Below are 13654 nucleotides of genomic sequence, written 5' to 3' on the forward strand. Positions count from 1 at the left end.
CCTTCTACGGGAGCAAAGCAGGCTAAGAAAACTACTCCCCAGCAAACACGGCACCTTTCTTATGGAAAAGGGAGGATGATTTGTTATGCAACAATAAACATCCAAAACGGTGTGCAGAGCAATATTCTTTAAGGATGTTAACTGTAATGTTGTTAGGGACAATAAGAGACTAAAAACAGCCCACTTTTTCATTAATAAGGCAATGATTAAATAAATTGCAATATATAGATACAGTGGAAATCCTATGTGGCTTTATACGATAATCTTTTTGATCTGTCCTAATTTGGAAAGATCCCTATGATTATATAAGTATGATTTTTTATTTTATTTTCAAATTTGTACCTGTTGCAGGTTGGTGCTCTGGGAAGGAGGCTCTATGATGATACAGACGTTGTCTCTTTGTTTCACTGCTACATCCCCAGCCTTCAGGACAATGCCTGAGACATTGTTGATGTGTAGAAAGTATATCTTCAGTGAATGAATTCATTGCAAATGTTTAACAATCGGTTGGCATATAGTAAGTTCCTAATAAATATTAGTCAGGATTGCTGTTTTTCCAAAGAAAGTTAGCCATATAAAACTGACAAAAGAGGTATTACTACATGAGCTACCACAACCAGCCAGAGAGAGTTGCTTTCAAAACCTGCTGCTGAAGTGTTTCAGGGCATGGGTTCAGGGAACTTCCTTACTCAAGAAGCCCTTTCCTGGAATATAGCTCTATTAAAAGACAACCTAGTCAGCACCACAGCTGACACCCCATTTCCTCTCTGTCCATTCTTGAGGCCTTTTTTTAGATGTCAGGCCTCACTGACTTCTCGTTTCCCATCAACCTGTCACTCTTTCAATGTGCTTCTCCCCTTACAAGGAGGGACCAGGACAGTCACACCACTGGCCTCCTGCCCTTCCTGCCAACTTTGCAGCAGAGCAAGTTTATGGTACCTTCCCATCCCAGACGCTGTCAGAGAACTGGCTGGGCCCAAAGAAATTGCTCTGGTGTTTCTGTGCAGTGGGTGTTTGTTTCTTTATTTTGAGGTAAATTGTAGGCTTACCATGAACCTGCCATAGTACTATGAACATCACACATTACTGTATTTATTCCTCAAAACTATCTGTGAAGTGGACACTGGGTGACTATCTCTTATTTCCAGATTCAGAACTCGAGGTCCTGAGAGTTCCAAGGCAGGGCAGGGCAGGACTTGAATCCTAGCCTCTCTGACTCCAAAGATTAGGCTTTAAACCAGCACAGAGCTTATTCTATCATCTCAATTTCACTCCAAACCCTTCCCCAGCACTGATTATAATACCCAGCATTTCCTTCCCGGAGAGGGTAGGAAATGAGAAGAAAAAGTATAAATAAGAAGCAGGGGGTATAACGTGTAACATCCTCTGACATAGAAAAACCAATAGCTACCTTAGGACAGACTCTCGGGCAGATGGGGGGCATGTCTGATTTTGGTTACTTAAGATATCACAATCTTGATTGTTATGGTTGGGTCAGATCCATTCAGTCTAGGGAGTAGCGAATAGGGCAGTTTCCCATATTGTCAGTGGAAATTTAATCCAGCACAAACTCTTTGGGATCGCAATTGCACAGAATGTGTTAAGAACTTTATACTGTCCATACCTATCAACATAGCGATTCTAATCACCATAGCAAACACTTTAAAATATGGAAAAGGCTTCCATTATCCATTTTCTAGACAAATATCAGTTAGCATCGTTTATTGAGGCAGATGTATTCTAGAACACTAAGGAAGCAAAGCTGAGCAAGGGAGGCCAGAACCCTGTACTCGTGGAAACTGATTTTTAGTGAGAAAAATAAGAAATTCTTACTTAAATATATAATAATACCAACCAACTACTCATAAGTGCTAGAAGGAAAATGAGCCAGAGAAAAGAGATAGACAATGAAGGGAGAGGCCAGGGCAGACTCTCAAAGGAAGTGATTAACAAAGGAATGAATGCAAGGAAGGACCAGACTGTGCCTCCGTACAGCGAGGGCAGACAGTTCCCGAATAAGGGAGGATAAGTGCAAAGCCCCTATGGCACGAGTCAAGTCTGATGTGTTTAAAGAACAAGGAGATGACAGTGTGGAACTGGAGTGGTGATAAAAGCAGAGGCTATAGCCCATTTCACCAAAATATTCAGTCACTGGTAGTATCAAGGCTAGATAAGTAAGTTGCCATATGTCTGCTCTGTAGACAAACAGTGGCCCTAGAGTTAGGTCCAATGAAGTTTGGAATCCTGATTCTGGCATTTGCTACCTGTGTGACCTTAGAAATGTACTTAGTTTATCCATTCCAGTTGATAAATAAGGACAATCATAGCCCTCATAATACAGAGAGAGTGAAACAATATAAGAAAAGCATTTTTCACAGTTCCCGGCAAACTTTGATAACGTAAAAGTATGATAAAAATGATGGTGATAGGGGTGAGGATGATGTTTTTTCAATACCCAGAGGAAATTTTTAAGCTGTGATTTGCAAAGCCAACAAAAGATTGTATTATGCATGAATAAGTCTTCACTCTAAAATGAGAAATGTGTCATTTACTGTATTTTAACCTACACATACCCGTTTATAATATACTACAGGCTATATATGAGACATCCTTATATTGTATCACTAACAGAGAGCTCATGTGAATATTAATTAGGTAGGAGTACAAGTTCTACAAGATAAATTTTCTTTCCATTGGTTTCTGCTGATCAGTCTCTGCATAATAGACCTGATTTATCTCAGAGGAGTTTAGGGAGGATTATCACTGATTTGTATCAAGATCATTATCCTTAATTTCTACCAAAAATCACCTAATCGTAGCCCTCACCAACTGACCCTTAGGAAGCTTTATTTCTCCCATATGCTTGGGGAAATTGATAAATAAATTGCCTTCCCGAATTTCTCTTTCTGTTTTGCAGGAACATACTATATCTTCCTTCCTTCTTTCTTTCCTCTTTTGCACTGGGATGAGCAATAATGAAAAGGAACATCATGATTTTTCCCATTTCCAACTGGAAGGATTAGCCCTGTTTTTGGTTGCAGAAGATATAATTTCTATTTTTAAACTCTTTAATGCTTATTATGAAGTAAATTATACAAGTTAAACTTCATCCTCGTGCACACGTTATATCCACGGTAATATAATAAAACTGTCAGATTTAAGAATCAGAAGATTTTAGCTTTGGATTTGATTATGCCCTGTGCTAGACAGGATTCTTAAATTGAGCTTGGGTAGCTTAGAGAGAAATAAAATCTTCCTGATCTGTGTTGAGAATAGAAACGTGCTATAGTGGAAAGAACACAGCTTTAGAATCAGGAATGATCTCTACCCTAATCTGGCTCCTTATACAAAGATCTTGGGCAATTCCTCTGAGTCTCCATTTCCCCATCTATGACATGAAGAGAATGATATCTACCAGAGTGTTATGGGGAGGGTTAAAAATAAGGCACAAAAAGTGTCTGGAACTAGACAGAGTGAGTAATTTTGTTAGAGAATTAAATCCTCTCGTCATTCCTTTCAATGAGTTAACACTACTTTAGCATATCTACATAAGCTGAAAACTATGGATAAAATACCATGGTGTTGAGTAGTACTGAGGTACAACCATGTATATTGGAAATGTATTGAACTGATTTCTTGTGTAATACAGTCCATGTTCAGTGATCATCAGAATTTTGTTCAAAGCACATGGATTTTCCCCACCTCAGAGTTAGGGCTTCAAGTAAAAAACCACGGTGTCATGGTATATTTGTCAGCCACTCATACAATAATGCTGAATAATAAATAGATCTAGAACAGAGTGACAGACAACATCCAGACTTGTTGAGAGACAATTCACCAAGGATCTTTTCTTTTGTGTTTCTGCTTATCTTGCAAGCAAACGTAGTGACTGGTTTTTTTCCAGACTTTCTTTCCAAGGCTGTTTCTATAGTGAACAGACTTGGATACGGAGATAATATGTTCCTCAGGACCAAAGATTAAGCATGCTTACTGCCCAGAATAAGAAAGATAATATCTGTTCTCAGAGCAAAAAGACACACTTACTGCCTAATATAAAATTCAAGTTCCTCAAGCTCAGGGATTTTCTCATGTAACACCACCCACTACATATGTAGGTGTCACCTGGCCCTTTATGTGTCACCCTATGGGAACTGGGATGTATGGAACTGACATGGGAAAATGCTGATACTCTAATTATTGCTGTTACTGTGAATAATAAGGTCTTTTGTCTCTGACCCAGGAATCTCTTCTCTTCTGTCAGCATTCATGAAACTGTAGCTGGTTACCTTGTTAGTTTGCATTTGGTTAAATCTCAGATTTTTCACATTTCTTGGCAGGCTTGATTTCGCACTCATGGATACGTAAGTAGGCTCTGCTAGGTTCAGCTGCAAGTGGCTGAGCCAATCCAGGCTCTGAGTTTTGTTCAACCTCTTTCATGCATCTCCTCATTCTCCTTGAACTATACATTACCTGGAGCTTGTTCTTCTCACAGTAGGCAATAGACATACAAGAGCTCAAGCCAAACCACACAAATATATTCAAAGCCCCTACTTACATCCTATTTACCCATACTCCATTGGTCAAAGCAAGCTACATGGCTTAGACCAGTCAATGGGATGGGAATGTATATTCCACCTACTCTATTAGGAAACACTCTAAGCACAGGTGGCAGAAAGGTGTGAAAAATTGGAAAATAAAAGAAGGCTATCAGACTCCCAAAGTCCTACAGGAAGGAAACAGGCTTTACTCAGCAACAAACACATGATACTTTCACGGAAAAGGAAGAATGACTCCAAGGGTGGAGCTGTGAGCCCAGAGGGCAGAGCCATAAGCCACAGAATATTATTCCTAAGCCTTGAAGCCATGGAGGGGGGATCTTGAGACTGCTTAGGACTGGTGACTCCTTTCTTTTGTCCCCTTTTGAACAGGAATGTCTATGACTGTTATCCTATCCTGTCCTCTCACAGTCTTTTGAGAGCAGATAACTTGTTTTCTAGTTTCACAAGTACACAGATGAAGAGAAAATTTTCCCCAGAATGGATCAAATCCAGACTCTCACTCACAGGAGATTTAGATTTCTCAGATGATACGACTTGGGACTTTTGAACTAATGAGATTTGGGTAGGAATATGGATTTTGAACTGATACTGGAACGGGTTGATACTGTGAGGATGTTGGGATGGGTTGAATATATTTTGCATACAGGATAGCATGCATCTTTGGGCACCAGAAAGCAGATTGTGGTAGGCAGGATATGACCCTCCATGGATGTCCACATTTTAATCCCCAGAACCTGTGGATATGTTACCTTATATGGAAAAAGGAAACTTTGAAGATTAATTAAGTTAAAGAACTTGTGATCGGGAGAGTAGCCTGAATTACCCAGGTGAACCCAGTGTAATCACAAAGGTCCTTAAAAGGTAGAAGAGGGAGGCAGAAGAGGACGTGTCAGAGAAGGGATGAGAAGATGGAAGCAAATCGCTTGAAGACGACTTGCTGCTGGATTTGAGGATGGAGGAAAGGACCACAAAGCAAGGAATGCATGCAGCATCTGGCAGCTGGAAAGGGCAAGGAAATAGATTCTTCCCTAGAGCCTCCAAACAGAACACAGTCCTGTCAACACTTTGATTTTAGCCATGTGAAACCTATTGTAGACTTTTGCCCTGCTGTAGTGTATCTTACAGTAGAACCGTAAGACAATAAATTTGTGCTGTTTCAAGATACTAATTTTGTGGCTACTTGTTACAGCAGCAACAGGAAACTAACAGTTCCAGAGCCCCACCTCTACACTCCCACACTTCCATCTCTAGGCATATTCTTACCAGGATCCCAATACTTGGCCTCATCTTACACTAAGCCTCATGAATTAAATCTCAGATGTGTGCACTGAACTTCAGGTACTCACCTCTACAGGACTTTGGAGCAGCCTTACTGAGCCTATACCAACTGTCCAGGGTGTCAGCCACCTTTGTGCTATAATACATTTGTAAATGAGACACATCCTTATGGACGGGGGGAGGAAGTGAAACAAATCTGAGTAGAAGAAACCGAGAAGAGCTTCTTAAGTTCAAACCATGGTGTAATAATAAAAGGTCTTCCATTCTCCTTCAGAAAAATGACAGCATGGCCCATTAAGGAAGTACGGATGAATGAGAGAGACAAGATCACAGAAGGGAGAAACTTACTGACAAGCAAGGGAATGGGAAGGAAGAAGTCTAGCAAGGTCCTGGAAACTTTGGCCCAGCCTTTGGAAAGTAGAATGTAATTGCACTTGAGAAATAAAATGTGTTTTGTTTGTTTGTTTTGTGGTACGCGGGCCTCTCACCACTGTGGCCTCTCCTGTTGCGGAGCACAGGCTCCGGACGCGCAGGCCCAGCGGCCATGGCTCACGGGCCCAGCCGCTCTGTGGCATGTGGGATCTTCCCGGACCGGGGCACGAACCCGCGTCCCCTGCATCGGCAGGCGGACTCTCAACCACTGCGCCACCAGGGAAGCCCCAAAATGTGTTTTTTAATAATTCTATTTCCTGTATTTTTTAAGTTATTTTAGGAAAAAAAGTTCTAAACTATATGCTAAGGAAAAGTATTTATATGAATATTACTAACAAAGTGTTAATAGGTTCACTATAGAAAAAGCAGATAGAAATCAATAAGAAACAATAAGGCCTCATTAGTGGACTAGACATAAAAAGTTCACAAAAATTTATATAAAATAATTCCAATTAACCAATATAATGAAAAAATATTTAAATTATGTTGTAATCAGGTAAGTACAAGTAATACAAGTTAAAACAGGAGATTAATTTTTTCTATTAAATTAGCTAAGAGGTGTGGTAACAGATGCATACTGCTATTCAGAGTAAGGTAGTAGTAAAATAAATAATATTTATTGAGTACTAACAATATCTAAGGAGCTGTCATAAGTACTTTGCATATACTGTATCATTAACCCTCTGATAATAGCTACTGTCTTAAACCTCACTTTAAGATGAAGGAAAAAAATGCCTGAGGGCTGAAGATATTTACTTATAATTTACTTAGGGTCACACAGCCTGTAAGATGCTCACCACTATTATAGAGCAATTTGAAAAATATGTATCAGAAGATTGTCATTTGACCCATTAATTCTAATTTTAATAATTATTTTGTACAGACATTAACTGTGGAAAAGACTACTTGCACAAAATATGCATATTAAGGGGCTTCCCTGGTGGCGCAGTGGTTGGGAGTCTGCCTGCTAATGCAGGGACACGGGTTCAGGCCCTGGTCTGGGAGGATCCCACATGCCGTGGAGCAACTAGGCCCGTGAGCCACAACTACTGAGCCTGCGCGTCTGGAGCCGGTGCTCCGCAGCAAGAGAGGCCGCAACAGTGAGAGGCCCGTGCACCGCGATGAAGAGTGGCCCCCGCTTGCCACAACTAGAGAAAGCCCTCGCACAGAAACGAAGACCCAACACAGCCAAAAATAAATTAAATTAATTAATTAAAATTTAAAAAAAAAAAACTCTGAGAGGGTAAGGAAATTTTCAGTGAAAAACTATTAGTTGAGCCTGAGCCTCTCTGACTGTAGAGCCAATCTCTCTATTTAAAACTGTTTAGAACTATGACTAAAGAGAGTGAAAAAAATTAAAATTAAATAAAAATTAAATTAAAGGAAACAGACTGGATAAGAATTGACCCAAACTCAGCATGGTGTCCTGAAGTACTGAATGTATGGGCAAGATGGCTTTATCTTGCTTATTTTTTTTTAACTAAAGTTGTTTTTACTTCTTTATGCTATCGATAGGGCATTACACTGATTTATATAACTATATTTTACACTGATTTAAGTATTTTAATATATATTTAATATACTTAAGTAAATATTATAGATATATCTCCTATGAATTCTATTTCAGGATAGAAAAGGTGGTATTATCAATTTTTTTAACCATTTTTTATACGATTTTTAAGGGTTACACTCCATTTACAGTTATTACAAAATATTGGCTATATTCCCCACGTTGTGCAATGCATCTCTGTAACATATCTTACACCCAATAGTTTGTACCTCCTACTCTCCCACTCTTATTTTGCCCCTCCCCCCCAACTCGTAACCACTAGTTTGTTCTCTATATCTGTGAGTCTGCTTCTTCTTCTGTATTCACCAGTTCGTTGTATTTACACGCACCTCAATGTTCAGAGCAACATTATTTACAATTGCCAAGATATGGAAGCAACTTAAATGTCCATCAACAGATAAATGGATAAAGAAGATGTGACATATATATATATATATATATATATATATATATATATATATATACACACACACACACACACACACACACACACACAATGGAATACTACTCAGCCATAAAAAGAATGAACATATGCCATTTGCAGCAACATGGATGGACTTGGAGGGCGTTATGCTAAGTGAAATAAGTCAGTTAGAGAAAGACAAATACTACCTTATATCACTTATATGTGGAATCTAAAAAAAATCTTGTTTATTTTTTAAGGTATAAAATATTTCAAATGACACCATGGACTCATCACTCAATTTTTATCAAGTTTATCATTATGATACATTTGTTCCTTATATTTTAAAATAAAGTTAAATTTTAGGTGTATCTTTCTATAACTTGTTTTACTCAATATAAATATTTCTGATATTTATCCATGGTGACAGATATACCTCTATTTCATTTATTTTAACTGCTGCATCTGATACTTATCCATGGTGACAGATATACCTCTATTTCATTTATTTTAACTGCTGCATTGTGATCCATTTGCATCACAATTTATGTATTCATTCTTCCATTGATGAACATTGAATTTTTTCTTTTTTATCACATTCCTATTCTTTTTACAAATATATAAGGTTTTCCCTTGAGTATATATCTAGAAATGGAATTATTGGGTTGTAAGATATAAATATCCTCAGTTTACTTAACTGTACATTTTCCTTCTACCTGCATTAGTGAGAAAATACGAATTGCAGTAATGACCTCAGGATTGCAGTGATTTAACACATAACATGCTTCTCCTCCTTTTGCTGATCATCTTTTTCTGCATCTTGGTCAAAGAAGAAGATAGCTGTCCCTCAGCACTTTACGTCAAGTGACCAGCAGGGACTGACTGACATTTTGACTCTTAAGGGACTGTAATTCCCAAGGGGGAAAACATGGAAGTCCATCCCAGAGCAAGCGTCTATCACTGATCCAATTATCTAGGGCTGCAAGAGTGGGCTTGCTGTTCATAAGGGGCTATCATGGACCACCTTTTTATGGTGGGCCGGGGAATGGGCAGTTCTCAGAGCATGACAGCTGCAGTTCCTAAAGAAATCACCCCTAGAAGGGCACAAATAGAATCCTCTCTGTCCCCATAGCTACTGAAGATTACCCAGCTTTCTCTTGTGTGTGCTTCTCAGAGCTACGGATACAGAAATCCTTCATTCAGAGGTTTTGCTCCTTGCTTATATTGTAAGTATTTTTTTAACTATCTTGAGATCACGAATTGTGACAAAGATCACTGAGTTTCAGATCTCAAGAGGAGAGGAAAAAATAAAGTCCAAATGGAATAAGAGTAATACATGTGGCCTGAAAACCTCTTTCCCAAACCTAAGCAAGTTTAGACAGATGGCCTTTCCAGGGTGATATATAATTTGAAAGACTTTATCTTAGAATGGAGAAAAATAGGAAGTTGTTGACACGTGGCCTTTTCTAAGCCTGGTGGCCTATGTTCCAGTTTCAACAGGGGCATGTAACCATTACGGTCCATGTCATTTGCACTGGCAATCAGTCATGAACAGAAGCCTTGTTTGCTGTGTGTATTCCAAAATCTAACTTTCCCATTGAATTTTCATCTATATGTATGGTTGAAAATACATGTAATTATTCATAACCTCAGTGTCTAGGTTAGGCTTAGCCATAGGCCAGCTCTGTGGCCTTAGGCAAGTTAATTTTTAGTTCCTCTCTCTGTAAAATGAGAGAAATTATTACAGTATTTCTAAAGTCCCATGAAGCTTAAACATTCCATGAATAGATATGTGCATCAATACACAACTCATTCCAATACTGACAGTGATCATATTTACTGGGACGGAGGAAGTGGAGGAGAAAGAGAAGGATCAGAATAATGGGCAACACACGCTGAGTGAGCATCTCAGGCCAGGCAGTGTTATAATCCCTTTACATCCTCTATCTCATTTGCTCAACCAACCACCATGCAAAGTAAGTACAGAATTGTCTTCATTTGGCAAATCTAAGGCATGGACAGTTGATAACGATAGAAGAAGAGTCAAACCTGTGGTGAGCCAGCTGAGCCAGATGACCCAGTCTACTAGGCTGCAGGGCACAGTTTACAAAGTATGTTTTAACATGTGTCACTCTCTCATATAAGCTGAGCAAAAACCTTCTGATAGGGGCTTCCCTGGTGGCGCAGCGGTTGAGAGTCCGCCTGCCGATGCAGGGGACACGGGTTTGTGCCCCAGTCCGGGAAGATCCCACATGCCGCGAAGCGGCTGAGCCCGTGAGCCATGGCCGCTGAGCCTGCACGTCCGGAGCCTGTGCTCCACAACGGGAGAGGCCACAACAGTGAGAGGCCCGCGTACTGCAAAAAAAAAAAAAAAAAGTAAAACAGAATCTGGCTTCTGACTCAGAGTGTTTCCCTCAAACTCAATATCTACATTGTCATTTGTGACTTCAATGACTACACAGAGGAGTTATCCTGTAACTTGGCTTCTCAACAACATGAACTTCCTTCTCAAATTCTGCTTTACCCACTTCTACTAACTCCCAGGTTACCATCATCCGACTCTCAGGTTATCATCACCTGACATTGTTCTGCCTCTGAAGTTTCTGGTTCAGCCTCTCCGCTCTCTGATCACAACTTCTCCTCCATCTTCTTAGTCACCTCTTCATATTCCTCCTATTTTTCAACATTGAAACTTACTGTAAATTGATCTCAGTGCCCTAAACCAGGAGCAGTTCACCTCCTGCCCTAAGCAGTTCACATGACCTATCGTTTCAATGACTCTTGGACAAAAATATTCCATTTTCTTCTGTCCCTCCCTCCTCATCTGTCCCTTTTTTATACTTAACTACAAAAACCCTATCCTTGAACGCTTTTCTCTATATATGGGCAGTTGAGCATTGCTGGAGAGAAAGATTTAATAGGATATTTCAATCAAGATCCCAGCAAGAAACATATAGCAAACTCAAATTGGTGTTCCAGAAAAAAGCTAAATACAGGTTCTGTTCACAAAGCTGCGAGCAGTGTATTGGGAAACCCACAAAAGATCTTGTAATACCAGGATTACCAGGGACAGCCAAGGTGAACTGATCTCTCCAAGGCCTGAGAGGGGATAAAGGAGGAGTCCCTACTCAATCCCAGAGACAAGGCTACCAGGCAGGATCCATGACCTTCAGTTGAGAGATGCGGTTGAAACTCTGGCAACCTCTACAATGAAGGAGTCCATGGAATAAACACCACAACCTTCTTCTCCCCCTTGCTGACTTTCTGCTGGGATTTTCCATCAATGAAACTTCCCAAAGGGCAAAAGAGATGGTAAGGGTAGCCACAGAGGTCAGCCTCTGGAGGTGTAGGGGTGATTTTTAAGGAACAAACTAAAATTATCAAGCACAGTAAGTATACTGGAACAAGCCACAACTCCACATTAATGATCATCACCCCAACTGGACCTTGAAAATATTTATATGTTTCTCTTGCTAACACTTTCTCCAACTTTCCACAATTAATTTCAAAACTTCTCATTTCTTCAGAACGTCATACTCCACCCTCGGTCCCAGTGCACTATTGGCAGATAACCTGGCATCTGGTTTCTCAGAGAAGACAAAAGCCATCAGAACATGCTCAGTTTCTCTGCTACAAATTTACCAAAGCCATCTAAGTCATCCTCTCCAAGCCTCCACCCACCATGATAGACAACTCTTTCATACAACATCACTCCCTCCTCTTACACTTTGGATCCCATCTCCTCCCTCCTGCTCAGAAGCTCTTAAGCTAACAACAATCTATTTTCTCCCTACATAAAATCTCCTTCTGCCAGATCCTTTCCCATTAGCATTTTTTAAATAAATTTTTTTATTTTATCTTATTTATTTTTGACTGTGTTGGGTCTGTTGCTGCACACGGGTTTTCTCTAGTTGCAGTGAGCGGGGGCTACTCTTTGTTGTGGTGCGCAGGCTTCTCATTGCAGTGGCTTCTCCTGTTGTGGAGAACAGGCTCTAGGCACGCGGGCTTCAGTAGTTGTGGCTCACGGGCTCAGTAGTTGTGGCTCGCAGGCCCTAGAATGCAGGCTCAGTAGTTGTGGTGCACGGGCTTAGTTGCTCCACGGCATGTGGGATCTTCCTGGACCAGGGATCAACCCGTGTCCCCTGCATTGGCAGGCGGATTCTTAACCACAGCGCCACAAGGGAAGTGCCTCCCATTAGCATTTGAAAATATTTGATATAGCCCACCTTTTAAGAAATTGATCCCAACTCCACCTTGCCCTTCCAGTAAGAACCCAGGATCACTCTTCTCTTTTACTGCCAATCTTTTCCCCTCAAAAAAGTTGTACATATTTTTTACATACACAGGTGATGGGCACCAAGTCATGTCCTTGAGATGAACTAATCTGGGCAGGGGAAGAGTGTGAGCAAGATAGCCCAAGCCCTTTATTTTATGGATGAAGACCAGAGATGAGCAGTGACTTGGTCAAGGTCACACAGCAAATTTAGGGACTGAAATTAAATCTGATTACTCTAGGTTCACCAGCCAGTGCTTATTCCTCTGCATCAAGCAGCCTCCTTCATTTGACCCACCCCAATAGTTGTAAAAGTGTTCACATTTAGACTGTATTCCTCACTCTCATAAATTACATTTAATAGCTTGTACAAAATGGAAAAAGTAGTCAAGAAAATGACCCAGGTACCATAAATCTGGCCACATCGCAACTGCCGAGGGCAGAGGAGGCAGGAGGAACCAGGTTGGGGAGAGAGCACAGACATTGTTAAAGTTCCGTTTTTAAAGGGCAGTGCTTGGCTTCAAAAATCTTTAGGTTCCTCTCTTAGTGCCTTGAGATCTGCTGTCATTTAAAACATTTGTGTCTAAGAATCTTCCATCTTATTAAAATATTTGGCTATATTAAAGTCACATGATATTAGCCCATGATAAATATTTCTACTCCCCAACCCTGATTTATGAGAACCAGCTAGTAAATAGTTTCTGATTCAAACAGTGATTAACCATTATTCACGAAGCAAAATGAGCCTGCCCTGTCATGTCATAAATTTAATGTAATCTCATCTCGCTTCACTTTTTTATCCACAGTTTTATTCTAATTTCCATCTTCTCCCATCTTGCCACAGACTTCAAGAGATGTGCACAAAGGAACATAAGAAGAGACATTTCTGCCAAACCATATCTTTGGGAGCTGGTAGGAATGACTCAGGGATCGTAGTAACTGACTGTGGTGGAATATCAGAACACAATCAGAAGTAGTCTTCCGGGGAAGGTGTAAGGTTTGCCATTAATCCCCTGTGTTGAATCAATTCAAGACTAGCCATTAAAAGGCAAAGCCCAGCAATGTGGAAAAGAAGAACTTTGACTATTGAGGATGTAATATGGGCAGCAGGTGTTTGGAAGATCAATGGTAATTTGTAA

This window comes from Leucopleurus acutus (genome assembly GCF_964270905.1).
Source record: "Leucopleurus acutus genome assembly, chromosome: 17".
NCBI lineage: Eukaryota > Metazoa > Chordata > Mammalia > Artiodactyla > Delphinidae > Leucopleurus > Leucopleurus acutus.